The sequence below is a fragment of the Drosophila ficusphila genome, unplaced genomic scaffold (assembly GCF_018152265.1).
Source record: "Drosophila ficusphila isolate 14025-0441.05 unplaced genomic scaffold, ASM1815226v1 contig_543, whole genome shotgun sequence".
Taxonomy (NCBI): domain Eukaryota; kingdom Metazoa; phylum Arthropoda; class Insecta; order Diptera; family Drosophilidae; genus Drosophila; species Drosophila ficusphila.
This window is the reverse complement of record NW_025064469.1, coordinates 66,241-80,629: the sequence shown is the minus strand read 5'-3', so window position 1 is coordinate 80,629 and position 14,389 is coordinate 66,241. Positions and strand designations below refer to the sequence as shown.

The following is a 14,389-nucleotide window of genomic DNA, read 5'->3' as shown; positions in this document are numbered from 1 at the left end:
ATCTATAATATTTATATTGCATTATTTCTATTCGAAAATATGAATGAAATATGTAAAGAAAAACATTATTCTGGTTGATCCTGCCAGTAGTTATATGCTTGTCTCAAAGATTAAGCCATGCATGTCTAAGTACACACGAATTAAAAGTGAAACCGCAAAAGGCTCATTATATCAGTTATGGTTCCTTAGATCGTTAACAGTTACTTGGATAACTGTGGTAATTCTAGAGCTAATACATGCAATTAAAACATGAACCTTTATGGGACATGTGCTTTTATTAGGCTAAAACCAAGCGATCGCAAGATCGTTATATTGGTTGAACTCTAGATAACATGCAGATCGTATGGTCATGTACCGACGACAGATCTTTCAAATGTCTGCCCTATCAACTTTTGATGGTAGTATCTAGGACTACCATGGTTGCAACGGGTAACGGGGAATCAGGGTTCGATTCCGGAGAGGGAGCCTGAGAAACGGCTACCACATCTAAGGAAGGCAGCAGGCGCGTAAATTACCCACTCCCAGCTCGGGGAGGTAGTGACGAAAAATAACAATACAGGACTCATATCCGAGGCCCTGTAATTGGAATGAGTACACTTTAAATCCTTTAACAAGGACCAATTGGAGGGCAAGTCTGGTGCCAGCAGCCGCGGTAATTCCAGCTCCAATAGCGTATATTAAAGTTGTTGCGGTTAAAACGTTCGTAGTTGAACTTGTGCTTCATACGGGTAGTACAACTTACATTTGTGGTTAGTACTATACCTTTATGTATGTAAGCGTATTACCGGTGGAGTTCTTATATGTGATTAAGTACTTGTATTTTTTCATATGTTCCTCCTATTTAAAAACCTGCATTAGTGCTCTTAAACGAGTGTTATTGTGGGCCGGTACAATTACTTTGAACAAATTAGAGTGCTTAAAGCAGGCTTCAAATGCCTGAATATTCTGTGCATGGGATAATGAAATAAGACCTCTGTTCTGCTTTCATTGGTTTTCAGATCAAGAGGTAATGATTAATAGAAGCAGTTTGGGGGCATTAGTATTACGACGCGAGAGGTGAAATTCTTGGACCGTCGTAAGACTAACTTAAGCGAAAGCATTTGCCAAAGATGTTTTCATTAATCAAGAACGAAAGTTAGAGGTTCGAAGGCGATCAGATACCGCCCTAGTTCTAACCATAAACGATGCCAGCTAGCAATTGGGTGTAGCTACTTTTATGGCTCTCTCAGTCGCTTCCCGGGAAACCAAAGCTTTTGGGCTCCGGGGGAAGTATGGTTGCAAAGCTGAAACTTAAAGGAATTGACGGAAGGGCACCACCAGGAGTGGAGCCTGCGGCTTAATTTGACTCAACACGGGAAAACTTACCAGGTCCGAACATAAGTGTGTAAGACAGATTGATAGCTCTTTCTCGAATCTATGGGTGGTGGTGCATGGCCGTTCTTAGTTCGTGGAGTGATTTGTCTGGTTAATTCCGATAACGAACGAGACTCAAATATATTAAATAGATATCTTCAGGATTATGGTGTTGAAGCTTATATAGCCTTCATTCATGGTGGGCAGTAAAATGTTTATTGTGTTTGAATGTGTTTATGTAAGTGGAGCCGTACCTGTTGGTTTGTCCCATTATAAGGACACTAGCTTCTTAAATGGACAAATTGCGTCTAGCAATAATGAGATTGAGCAATAACAGGTCTGTGATGCCCTTAGATGTCCTGGGCTGCACGCGCGCTACAATGAAAGTATCAACGTGTATTTCCTAGACCGAGAGGTCCGGGTAAACCGCTGAACCACTTTCATGCTTGGGATTGTGAACTGAAACTGTTCACATGAACTTGGAATTCCCAGTAAGTGTGAGTCATTAACTCGCATTGATTACGTCCCTGCCCTTTGTACACACCGCCCGTCGCTACTACCGATTGAATTATTTAGTGAGGTCTCCGGACGTGATCACTGTGACGCCTTGCGTGTTACGGTTGTTTCGCAAAAGTTGACCGAACTTGATTATTTAGAGGAAGTAAAAGTCGTAACAAGGTTTCCGTAGGTGAACCTGCGGAAGGATCATTATTGTATATAATATCTTTACCGTAAACAACAATAACTTGTTTTAATTATAAAATATATTTTTATAATATAACAAGATAAAATTGCCAAACAATTATATATTTATAAAAAAAGAAGTTCAATGAAAATTTGGATTAAATTTTTTTATAAATAAAATCAAGCAAACAAGAATAATAATCAAGCAAATTAAATTGTATTATAATATATTCACAAATTTATGTTTATATATTATAATATGAAACTTGCGTGTATATGGACCATAATATACACGCGTTGCGAATATGTATTGTTCATCATAGTTATGGGCATACATTGGCTAATGCAACAACCTAAAATGTTGAATGTTGTACCTGGTTTACTTCAGGTTAATGTTTTATATAAAAAACGCAATATTATATCACATTAAAATTATATGAAATTGTAAATTATCCAAGTAATAAATGGTATAATATTGTTTATATAAAACTAAGACATTTCGCAGCATTTCGTTTTAGGTATAAAAAAAAAGATTTATTGAAGGAATTGATATATGCCAGTAAAATGGTGTATTTTTAATTTCTTTCAATAAATTCATATTTGACAAATTGAAATAATAAATATAAAAACTCTAAGCGGTGGATCACTCGGCTCATGGGTCGATGAAGAACGCAGCAAACTGTGCGTCATCGTGTGAACTGCAGGACACATGAACATCGACATTTTGAACGCATATCGCAGTCCATGCTGTTATGGTACTTTAATTAATTTTTTAGTGCTGCTTGGACTACATATGGTTGAGGGTTGTAAGACTATGCTAATTAAGTTGTTTAGAAATTTGGTAATCAAATTTCTAAGCATATGGTATATTATTGGATAAAAATTTTAATTAAATATAATTATTATTTTTATTCATAATATTAAAATATCTATGGAAAACATTATCTCACATTATAAATAATTTGATTGTGAAAAACGAAGAAAAATATTTTCATTTTCAATCATATAATACTGAGGAATGTCTAGCATAAAAAATGTTTGAAATATTTTTCATCTAGAATTGTCTCTTATTAATGATTTAGTAAAATTGAAATCTTTTGTAAATGTTATTGTTCTTCGTTAAATTCGTTTAAAACTCATAACTAAATTAAAACTAATTAACGAAAAAAATTTTTATACGAATTCATTAAATGTTTCTCCATTATATAAATGTAAAGAATATATTGAAAAAAAAAATGTTATATACAACCTCAACTCATATGGGACTACCCCCTGAATTTAAGCATATTAATTAGGGGAGGAAAAGAAACTAACTAGGATTTTCTTAGTAGCGGCGAGCGAAAAGAAATCAGTTCAGCACTAAGTCACTTTGTCTATATGGCAAATGTGAGATGCAGTGTATGGAGCGTCAATATTCTAGTATGAGAAATTAACGATTTAAGTCCTTCTTAAATGAGGCCATTTACCCATAGAGGGTGCCAGGCCCGTATAACGTTAATGATTACTAGATGATGTTTCCAAAGAGTCGTGTTGCTTGATAGTGCAGCACTAAGTGGGTGGTAAACTCCATCTAAAACTAAATATAACCATGAGACCGATAGTAAACAAGTACCGTGAGGGAAAGTTGAAAAGAACTCTGAATAGAGAGTTAAATAGTACGTGAAACTGCTTAGAGGTTAAGCCCGATGAACCTGAATATCCATTATGGAAAATTCATCATTAAAATTGTAATATTTAAACAATATTATGATAATAGTGTGCATTTTTTCCATATAAGGACATTGTAATCTATTAGCATACAAAATTTATCATAAAATATGGCTTATAGTTTATTTAAATTAAAATGCTTGCGTTTTAACACAAAATAAATGTCATTAATTTGATAAAGTGCTGATAGATTTATATGATTACAGTGCGTTAATTTTTCGGAATTATATAATGGCATAATTATCAATGATTTTTGTGTTTATTATATGCACTTGTATGATTAACAATGCGAAAGATTCAGGATACCTTCGGGACCCGTCTTGAAACACGGACCAAGGAGTCTAACATATGTGCAAGTTATTGGGATATAAACCTAATAGCGTAATTAACTTGACTAATAATGGGATTAGTTTTTTAACTATTTATAGTTAATTAACACAATCCCGGGGCGTTCTATATAGTTATGTATAATGATATTTATATTATTTATGCCTCTAACTGGAACGTACCTTGAGCATATATGCTGTGACCCGAAAGATGGTGAACTATACTTGATCAGGTTGAAGTCAGGGGAAACCCTGATGGAAGACCGAAACAGTTCTGACGTGCAAATCGATTGTCAGAATTGAGTATAGGGGCGAAAGACCAATCGAACCATCTAGTAGCTGGTTCCTTCCGAAGTTTCCCTCAGGATAGCTGGTGCATTTTAATATTATATAAAATAATCTTATCTGGTAAAGCGAATGATTAGAGGCCTTAGGGTCGAAACGATCTTAACCTATTCTCAAACTTTAAATGGGTAAGAACCTTAACTTTCTTGATATGAAGTTTAAGGTTATGATATAATGTGCCCAGTGGGCCACTTTTGGTAAGCAGAACTGGCGCTGTGGGATGAACCAAACGTAATGTTACGGTGCCCAAATTAACAACTCATGCAGATACCATGAAAGGCGTTGGTTGCTTAAAACAGCAGGACGGTGATCATGGAAGTCGAAATCCGCTAAGGAGTGTGTAACAACTCACCTGCCGAAGCAACTAGCCCTTAAAATGGATGGCGCTTAAGTTGTATACCTATACATTACCGCTAAAGTAGATGATTTATATTACTTGTAATATAAATTTTGAAACTTTAGTGAGTAGGAAGGTACAATGGTATGCGTAGAAGTGTTTGGCGTAAGCCTGCATGGAGCTGCCATTGGTACAGATCTTGGTGGTAGTAGCAAATAATCGAATGAGACCTTGGAGGACTGAAGTGGAGAAGGGTTTCGTGTGAACAGTGGTTGATCACGAGTTAGTCGGTCCTAAGTTCAAGGCGAAAGCCGAAAATTTTCAAGTAAAAAACTAATGACTAAATAAATATATATACAAGCCAAAAATAATATACTTGAATAATTTTGAACGAAAGGGAATACGGTTCCAATTCCGTAACCTGTTGAGTATCCGTTTGTTATTAAATATGGGCCTCGTGCTCATCCTGGCAACAGGAACGACCATAAAGAAGCCGTCGAGAGATATCGGAAGAGTTTTCTTTTCTGTTTTATAGCCGTACTACCATGGAAGTCTTTCGCAGAGAGATATGGTAGATGGGCTAGAAGAGCATGACATATACTGTTGTGTCGATATTTTCTCCTCGGACCTTGAAAATTTATGGTGGGGACACGCAAACTTCTCAACAGGCCGTACCAATATCCGCAGCTGGTCTCCAAGGTGAAGAGTCTCTAGTCGATAGAATAATGTAGGTAAGGGAAGTCGGCAAATTAGATCCGTAACTTCGGGATAAGGATTGGCTCTGAAGATTGAGATAGTCGGGCTTGATTGGGAAACAATAACATGGTTTATGTGCTCGTTCTGGGTAAATAGAGTGTCTATCATTTATGGTGGTTACTTGTTCCCCGGATAGTTTAGTTACGTAGCCAATTGTGGAACTTTCTTGCTAAAATTTTTAAGAATACTAATTGGCTCAAACCGATTAGTTCTTATTAATTATAACGATTATCAATTAACAATCAATTCAGAACTGGCACGGACTTGGGGAATCCGACTGTCTAATTAAAACAAAGCATTGTGATGGCCCTAGCGGGTGTTGACACAATGTGATTTCTGCCCAGTGCTCTGAATGTCAAAGTGAAGAAATTCAAGTAAGCGCGGGTCAACGGCGGGAGTAACTATGACTCTCTTAAGGTAGCCAAATGCCTCGTCATCTAATTAGTGACGCGCATGAATGGATTAACGACGGACGTGTGTTTTCGACGTGCTCCATTAATTTGTGAATAACTTTTGATTCCGTGCGAATTAATTGCTAATTTTTAGCTTAAAATTCGCGGATTCGCCTAGCGATTAAAATCGTGTAATTTTCCGGTCGGAAAAGTGCGGTTTTCCTCGCGAAAACATCGTGTGAAAGTTTGCAAACAACAGCACGTGTTGGAAATTTTCCGCTGCAGCTTGTGTGTGTGGGTGAGTAGAGCACAGCTTATTCTCCCCTACTCCCAATGGAGGGCGCGCTCTCTGAGAGCGAGCTGTCGGCGAGCAGTCGGGCCAGCAGTCGGCCCAGTAGTGCTGCGAGTACGGCGAGGCGTCGGCGCGGAAAGAGAGGGAAGGCGACGACGAGCGCGGTGCCGAAACCGACGCAGCCGAAGCTGTTGGCGCTTGACGTCAACGAGCCTCTGCCGGCGCCGGTAGGTGTGTTGGAGGAGAGCCCATTCTCCTCTCTCGAGGTGGCGTTGGCCTCAGCCTCTGCCGCTGCCGCTGGCGTCGCTGCCCTTTCCGCTGCTTCCCCCGCTGCCGCCTCCGCTGCTGCTCCCGCTGCTTCCCCTGCTGCTGCTCCCGCTGCTTCCCCTGCTGCTGCCCCCGCTGCTGCCCCTGCCGCTGCCCCCGCTGCTGCCCCCGCTGTCGCCAGGGATTCTGGTGGAGCCGCAGCTGCCCCCCCTGTCCCCGTCTCCCCTCCCGTCGTCGCGTCCGTCCATGGTACGGTGGCCGAGCTGGCCAAGATCAAGGACGGATTCTTGGAAGAGGTTGTTGCGTCGAATTTATCGACCAAGCAGGCCTGCGCCATGATGCGGTGCCTGAACAGGTATGAGGGCCTGGTGCTTGCGCTCTCGGCGCGGAATGCAGCCTTGGAGGCTCTCCGCGACCAGCAGCGAATGCCGCCGCCGCCGCCCCCGAAGTCCGTCATGGCGCAGGCTGTGGTCCCCATGCCACCTGCTGGGTATGCAGCCGCATATCCCAGCCTGCCAGCGCCTCTAGCTGCTCCGGTGCCTGCCCCGCGGAAGCCACGCGAGACGTGGTCCGCCGTTGTGGTGAGCAAGGACCCGACAGTGAGCGGAAAAGAGGTTGCAGAAAAGGTGCGCAGGGAGATCGCCCCTTCGCTTGGCGTACGTCTGCATGAGGTGAGAGGGCTTGCGCGTGGCGGTGCCATCATCCGCACCCCCTCATCAGGCGAAATTCGCAAGGTTGTCGCAAACAAGAAGTTTGCAGAAGTTGGCCTGGAGATCAAGCAGAGCCCGGCGCAGCGACCCAAGGTGGTCGTTAGCAACGTCGACACTGCGACGAAGCCAGCTGACTTTATGAAGGACCTCTACAGGAACAACTTCGCGGAAGTAATGGATGTGGCCTCCTTTGAAAAGGCGGTACATCTCGAGAAGCCATGGTCTGCGGCTGACGGCGCCACAGTCAATGTGACGCTCGATGTCAACGCCGTGGCCCTTGAGGTGCTGGATGGTGCAAAGGCGTACATCGGCTGGTTCGCGTATAACTGCCGAGCCTTGGTGCGCACGTACGCCTGCCACAGGTGCGTCGGATTCGACCACAAGGTCGCCCAGTGCCGGTATAAGGAGAACGTGTGCCGCCAGTGCGGACAGAACGGCCACAGTGCGCGGAGTTGCACGAACCCGGTGGACTGCCGGAACTGCCGCTTCAAGGGGTATGCCTCGGGACACAATATGTTGTCCCCAAGCTGCCCAGTGTATGCGGCTGTGCTGGCGAGGGTGAATGCTAGACACTAATGTTTAGCATCATCCAGGCAAACTGTGGCCGAGGCCGAGCTGCGACGGTCGAGCTCGGAGTCCGATTGAGGGAATCAGGATTTCTGTTCGCACTTTTGCAGGAGCCATATCCAGACGTCGGGAGGATGGATGTGCTGCCTGAAGGAATGAGGATCTTCGCCGATCGGCGAGGGAAGGCAGCCATCCTAGTGAATCACCAGGATGTCATCTGCATGCCAGTGGAGCCCCTCACCACCGACCGCGGCGTATGCGTGAGCGTTAAAGGGAGTTTTGGCTCAATCTTCCTTTGCTCCGTATATTGCCAATTCGACGCCGACCTAGACCCGTATCTCAGATACATGGATGCGGTCCTGCTGCAGGCCAGCAGAACGCCGTGCATCATGGGACTTGATGCGAATGCAGTATCCCCCATGTGGTTTAGCAAACTCTCTCGGCAGACCGAGGGGCAAGCTAACCGCACCCGGGGTGAACTGCTGTCTGAGTGGATGCTGGAGAAAGGAGTCGTCGCTCTTAACCAGCACAGTGAGGTGTTCACGTTCGATAGCGGCAGAGCCCGCAGTGATATCGACGTGACGATCGCCAACGAAGCAGCATCTATGTGGGCCACATATGAGTGGAGAGTGGGCGAGTGGGAGTTAAGTGATCACAACAGGATTACTGTTGTTGCCACACCAACTACCACGCGCGCAGTTGAGAGCATAGCTCCTGTGCCGTCCTGGAACTTCTCCACTGCTCGCTGGCGATTGTTCGAAGAGGAATTGGTGAGCCGGGCAGCCGGACTTTCGGAAGACTTCTCTGAATCGCCGATGGACCAGCAAGTTTCTGCCCTGCGGCAAGTGGTGCACGAGGCGTGCGACCTTGCGCTGGGTAGGAAGACGCCGAGATCGCCTAGGAGGAGAGCACGTTGGTGGACCGCCGACCTCAGCTCTGCGCGCCGCGAAGTCAGAAGACTTCGGCGCAGGCTCCAGGACGCCCGCCGACGGGGCGACGTCGAAAGGACTGAGCTGCTTGTGGTCGAACTGAGGATCGCCTCAGCCGGCTACAAAAAGCTCATTCTGAAGGCGAAGGAGGACAGCTGGAGAAACTTCGTGGGAGAGAACGCAGACGATCCATGGGGGCGCGTCTACAAGATTTGCCGCGGTCGTAACAAACGCTCGGAGATTGGGTGTCTTCGCGTAAACGGCGAGCTGGTCACCGATTGGGGTGACTGTGCGCGAGTGCTCCTCCGTAACTTTTTCCCAGTTGCGGAGTCAGATGCACCGATTGCCTACGCGGAGACAGTCCCACCGGCGCTCGATGAATTCGAGGTTGACGCTTGTGTCGCCAGGTTGAAGAGCAGACGCTCGCCTGGCATGGACGGCATCAACGGCACGATCTGCAAGGCGGTCTGGCGCGCCATACCTCAATACCTCACGAGGCTATTTTCCCGGTGTATCCGGTCGGGGTACTTTCCCAGCGAGTGGAAGTGTCCACGCGTAGTGGCGCTACTCAAGGGACCCGACAAGGACAAGTGCGAGCCATCCTCGTACAGGGGAATCTGTCTGCTGCCCGTTTTCGGCAAGGTGCTTGAGGGAATCATGGTGAATCGCGTTAGAGAAGTTCTTCCGGAAGGCTGCAGATGGCAGTTTGGATTTCGCCGAGGACGATGTGTGGAGGAAGCTTGGAGACACGTAAAGAGCAGTGTCGCCGCCAGCACGGCGCGATACGTGCTTGGACTTTTCGTGGACTTCAAAGGAGCTTTCGACAACGTCGAATGGTGCGCTGCACTGCGCCGATTGGCCGAGTTGGGATGCCGGGAAATGAGCTTGTGGCGAAGCTTCTTCTCCGGCCGAAGAGCAGTGATCCGAAGCAGTGTTGGTACCGTGGACGTACCAGTCACTAGAGGTTGCCCGCAGGGGTCAATCAGTGGCCCATTTATTTGGGATCTACTGATGGATGTACTGCTACAGCGCCTTGAGCCGTACTGCGCACTCAGCGCGTACGCGGATGACCTGCTTCTTCTCATCGAGGGAAACTCCCGACTCGCGCTTGAAGAAAAAGGAGCGCAACTAATGTCCATTGTTGAAACGTGGGGAGCAGAAATTGGTGTAACCGTTTCCACCAGCAAGACGGTGGTTATGCTGCTGAAGGGCAACATGGCGCGCACGCCATTGGTAAGATTTGCGGGAGCAAGCTTGCCGTATGTCCGCAGCTGCCGGTACCTTGGCATCAAAGTCAGTGAGCGCATGAGCTTCATGGTGCACATCACCTCGCTCAGAATGCGGATCACGGGAGTTGTTGGAGCATTGGCGCGTGTGCTTCGAGCCGACTGGGGCCTCAGTCCTCGAGCCAAGCGGACCATATATGCCGGACTCTTAGCACCCTGTGTGCTCTTTGGTGCCTCGGTATGGTATGTCAGTACGACGAGGCAAATAGTGGCCAGGAGGCGACTTATTGCCTGCCAAAGGCTGATCCTACTAGGAAGTCTTCCGGTATGCCGAACAGTGTCTTCCCTGGCACTGCAGGTTCTTGCTGGAGCTCCCCCGCTTGACTTAGCAGCAATGAAAATTGCTGTTAAGTTCAAGCTGAAGCGTGGATACCCGTTGGAGGAATACGACTGGCTCTACGGCGAAGACCTTTCAGGTCTAAGCTGGAAGCAGAGAATGGAGCGGATTGACGAGTGTCTATTGCGTGATTGGCAGGACAGATGGGATGATGTGGACTCCCCAGGACGGGTGACCCACAATTTCATCCCCAATGTCAGCCTCGTCCATCGAAATCCCAATTTTGGGTTTTCGATGCGCATGGGATTCCTGCTTACAGGGCACGGGTCGTTGAACGCATTTCTGCATAGCAGAGCTCTTAGCGATACCGCCGCATGCTCATGTGGCGATCCTAACGAGGATTGGGAGCACATCCTTTGTGCTTGCCCCCACTATGCAGATTTGCGCGACCTCAATGGACTTGGTGTGCAGCGCGTTGGCGAAACCTGGACATTTGGACGGATTCTGGAGGACGAGGACAGGACTCGGAGGCTGAAGGAGTTTGCTGAGGAAGTTTTCACCAGGAGAGGGAGGAACTCATAGTTCCTTTTTTCTCACGCCGTGTGGTTAGCGGAGAAGAATACTGCCACAGCCCACCATTGCTTGTCGTAGGAGGCGACTAATATGGCATGGGCACTCTATCCGGGCTTGTCGGAGCCAAAAGGGAGGGTCCACCGAACCCTGCATTTCGGTACCACGGGTTGAGCAGTGCCTTCCAAGGCTGCTCATTGAGGTCGGCCCCCTTGTGGGAGTATCGTGGTGGCTGTGGTTGATACCTATATCGCGGGTAGAACTTTCAAGTTCGACGAAGAGTTGCGTATATACGACTCGGGTGCTGTGACCCTAAGATCAGAAGAGATTTTAGATAGATCTCGCTCCTCAGCAAGGGGGAGTGTTTGCCCGACAAGCACACACTCGAATTGCTACCGGGATAGTTGCTACGTACATAGCTGTAGCTTCTATTTTGGGGCGTTGGTCTGGCGCTTAATCTAGACACATGCACTATATACATGGGTATATAAGAGTGTCGTGGCTGTACTCCCTTCAATGTGGAACACGCCACGTTAAATAAAACTCGGAGGGATCCGATCCACACCTGTCCCTATCTACTATCTAGCGAAACCACAGCCAAGGGAACGGGCTTGGAATAATTAGCGGGGAAAGAAGACCCTTTTGAGCTTGACTCTAATCTGGCAGTGTAAGGAGACATAAGAGGTGTAGAATAAGTGGGAGATATTAGGCTTCGGTTTGATATCGCCAATGAAATACCACTACTCTTATTGTTTCCTTACTTACTTGATTAAATGGAACGTGTATCATTTCCTAGCCATTATACGGATATATTTATTATATCTTATGGTATTGGGTTTTGATGCAAGCTTCTTGATCAAAGTATCACGAGTTTGTTATATAATCGCAAACAAATTCTTTAATAAAACGATGCATTTATGTATTTTTGATTTGAAAATTTGGTATAACTCCAATTACTCAGGTATGATCCAATTCAAGGACATTGCCAGGTAGGGAGTTTGACTGGGGCGGTACATCTCTCAAATAATAACGGAGGTGTCCCAAGGCCAGCTCAGTGCGGACAGAAACCACACATAGAGCAAAAGGGCAAATGCTGACTTGATCTCGGTGTTCAGTACACACAGGGACAGCAAAAGCTCGGCCTATCGATCCTTTTGGTTTAAAGAGTTTTTAACAAGAGGTGTCAGAAAAGTTACCATAGGGATAACTGGCTTGTGGCGGCCAAGCGTTCATAGCGACGTCGCTTTTTGATCCTTCGATGTCGGCTCTTCCTATCATTGTGAAGCAAAATTCACCAAGCGTTGGATTGTTCACCCATGCAAGGGAACGTGAGCTGGGTTTAGACCGTCGTGAGACAGGTTAGTTTTACCCTACTAATGACAAAACGTTGTTGCGACAGCATTCCTGCGTAGTACGAGAGGAACCGCAGGTACGGACCAATGGCACAATACTTGTTCGAGCGAACAGTGGTATGACGCTACGTCCGTTGGATTATGCCTGAACGCCTCTAAGGTCGTATCCGTGCTGGACTGCAATGATAAATAAGGGGCAATTTGCATTGTATGGCTTCTAAACCATTTAAAGTTTATAATTCATTTTATAAACGACAATGGATGTGATGCCAATGTAATTTGTAACATAGTAAATTGGGAGGATCTTCGATCACCTGATGCCGCGCTAGTTACATATAAAAACATTATTTAATACAATGACAAAGCCTAGAATCAATTGTAAACGACTTTTGTAACAGGCAAGGTGTTGTAAGTGGTTGAGCAGCTGCCATACTGCGATCCACTGAAGCTTATCCTTTGCTTGATGATTCGATATTTAATAAAATAACGAAATGGAAAGAATATTATAATTATTAAATTTATTTTGATAATTATAATTTTGGATTTTTGGGGAATCCAAAGAAAAAGGTAGCCAAAAAGTACTCGTCATATTATTAGTGACGCATATAAGATCATGTCAAAGTAAAAGAAACAAAGTAATGTTTGAGATTAACTATGAATCCACTTTTACGGTAGCCAAATATTCCGTCATATTATTAGTGACGCATATAAGATCATGTCAAAGTAAAAGAAACAAAGTAATGTTTGAGATTAACTATGAATCCACTTTTACGGTAGCCAAATGTCCCGTCATATTATTAGTGACGCATATAAGATCATGTCAAAGTAAAAGAAACAAAGTAATGTTTGAGATTAACTATGAATCCACTTTTACCGTAGCCAAATATTCCGTCATATTATTAGTGACGCATATAAGATCATGTCAAAGTAAAAGAAACAAAGTAATGTTTGAGATTAACTATGAATCCACTTTTACGGTAGCCAAATGTTCCGTCATATTAGTGACGCATATAAGATCATGTCAAAGTAAAAGAAACAAAGTAATGTTTGAGATTAACTATGAATCCACTTTTACGGTAGCCAAATGTTCCGTCATATTATTAGTGACGCATATAAGATCATGTCAAAGTAAAAGAAACAAAGTAATGTTTGAGATTAACTATGAATCCACTTTTACGGTAGCCAAATGTTCCGTCATATTATTAGTGACGCATATAAGATCATGTCAAAGTAAAAGAAACAAAGTAATGTTTGAGATTAACTATGAATCCACTTTTACGGTAGCCAAATGTTCCGTCATATTATTAGTGACGCATATAAGATCATGTCAAAGTAAAAGAAACAAAGTAATGTTTGAGATTAACTATGAATCCACTTTTACGGTAGCCAAATGTCCCGTCATATTATTAGTGACGCATATAAGATCATGTCAAAGTAAAAGAAACAAAGTAATGTTTGAGATTAACTATGAATCCACTTTTACGGTAGCCAAATGTCCCGTCATATTATTAGTGACGCATATAAGATCATGTCAAAGTAAAAGAAACAAAGTAATGTTTGAGATTAACTATGAATCCACTTTTACCGTAGCCAAATATTCCGTCATATTATTAGTGACGCATATAAGATCATGTCAAAGTAAAAGAAACAAAGTAATGTTTGAGATTAACTATGAATCCACTTTTACGGTAGCCAAATGTCCCGTCATATTATTAGTGACGCATATAAGATCATGTCAAAGTAAAAGAAACAAAGTAATGTTTGAGATTAACTATGAATCCACTTTTACCGTAGCCAAATGTTCCGTCATATTATTAGTGACGCATATAAGATCATGTCAAAGTAAAAGAAACAAAGTAATGTTTGAGATTAACTATGAATCCACTTTTACGGTAGCCAAATGTTCCGTCATATTATTAGTGACGCATATAAGATCATGTCAAAGTAAAAGAAACAAAGTAATGTTTGAGATTAACTATGAATCCACTTTTACGGTAGCCAAATGTCCCGTCATATTATTAGTGACGCATATAAGATCATGTCAAAGTAAAAGAAACAAAGTAATGTTTGAGATTAACTATGAATCCACTTTTACCGTAGCCAAATATTCCGTCATATTATTAGTGACGCATATAAGATCATGTCAAAGTAAAAGAAACAAAGTAATGTTTGAGATTAACTATGAATCCACTTTTACGGTAGCCAAATGTCCCGTCATATTATTAGTGACGCATATAAG

At 44.0% G+C, this 14,389-nt stretch overlaps 2 non-coding genes and 1 pseudogene across 2 annotated transcripts; all 3 read left to right on the top strand.

The window, feature by feature from the left end:
- Positions 1-67: 67 nt before the first annotated feature.
- Positions 68-2,064, top strand: LOC122320448. The gene has a single exon (XR_006245686.1). It is a non-coding gene; the product is annotated as a small subunit ribosomal RNA (ribosomal RNA).
- Positions 2,065-2,664: 600 nt separating this feature from the next.
- LOC122320463 lies at positions 2,665-2,844 on the top strand. The gene has a single exon (XR_006245696.1). It is a non-coding gene; the product is annotated as a 5.8S ribosomal RNA (ribosomal RNA).
- Positions 2,845-3,282: 438 nt separating this feature from the next.
- LOC122320458 lies at positions 3,283-12,622 on the top strand (annotated as a pseudogene).
- The last annotated feature ends 1,767 nt before the right edge of the window (positions 12,623-14,389 follow it).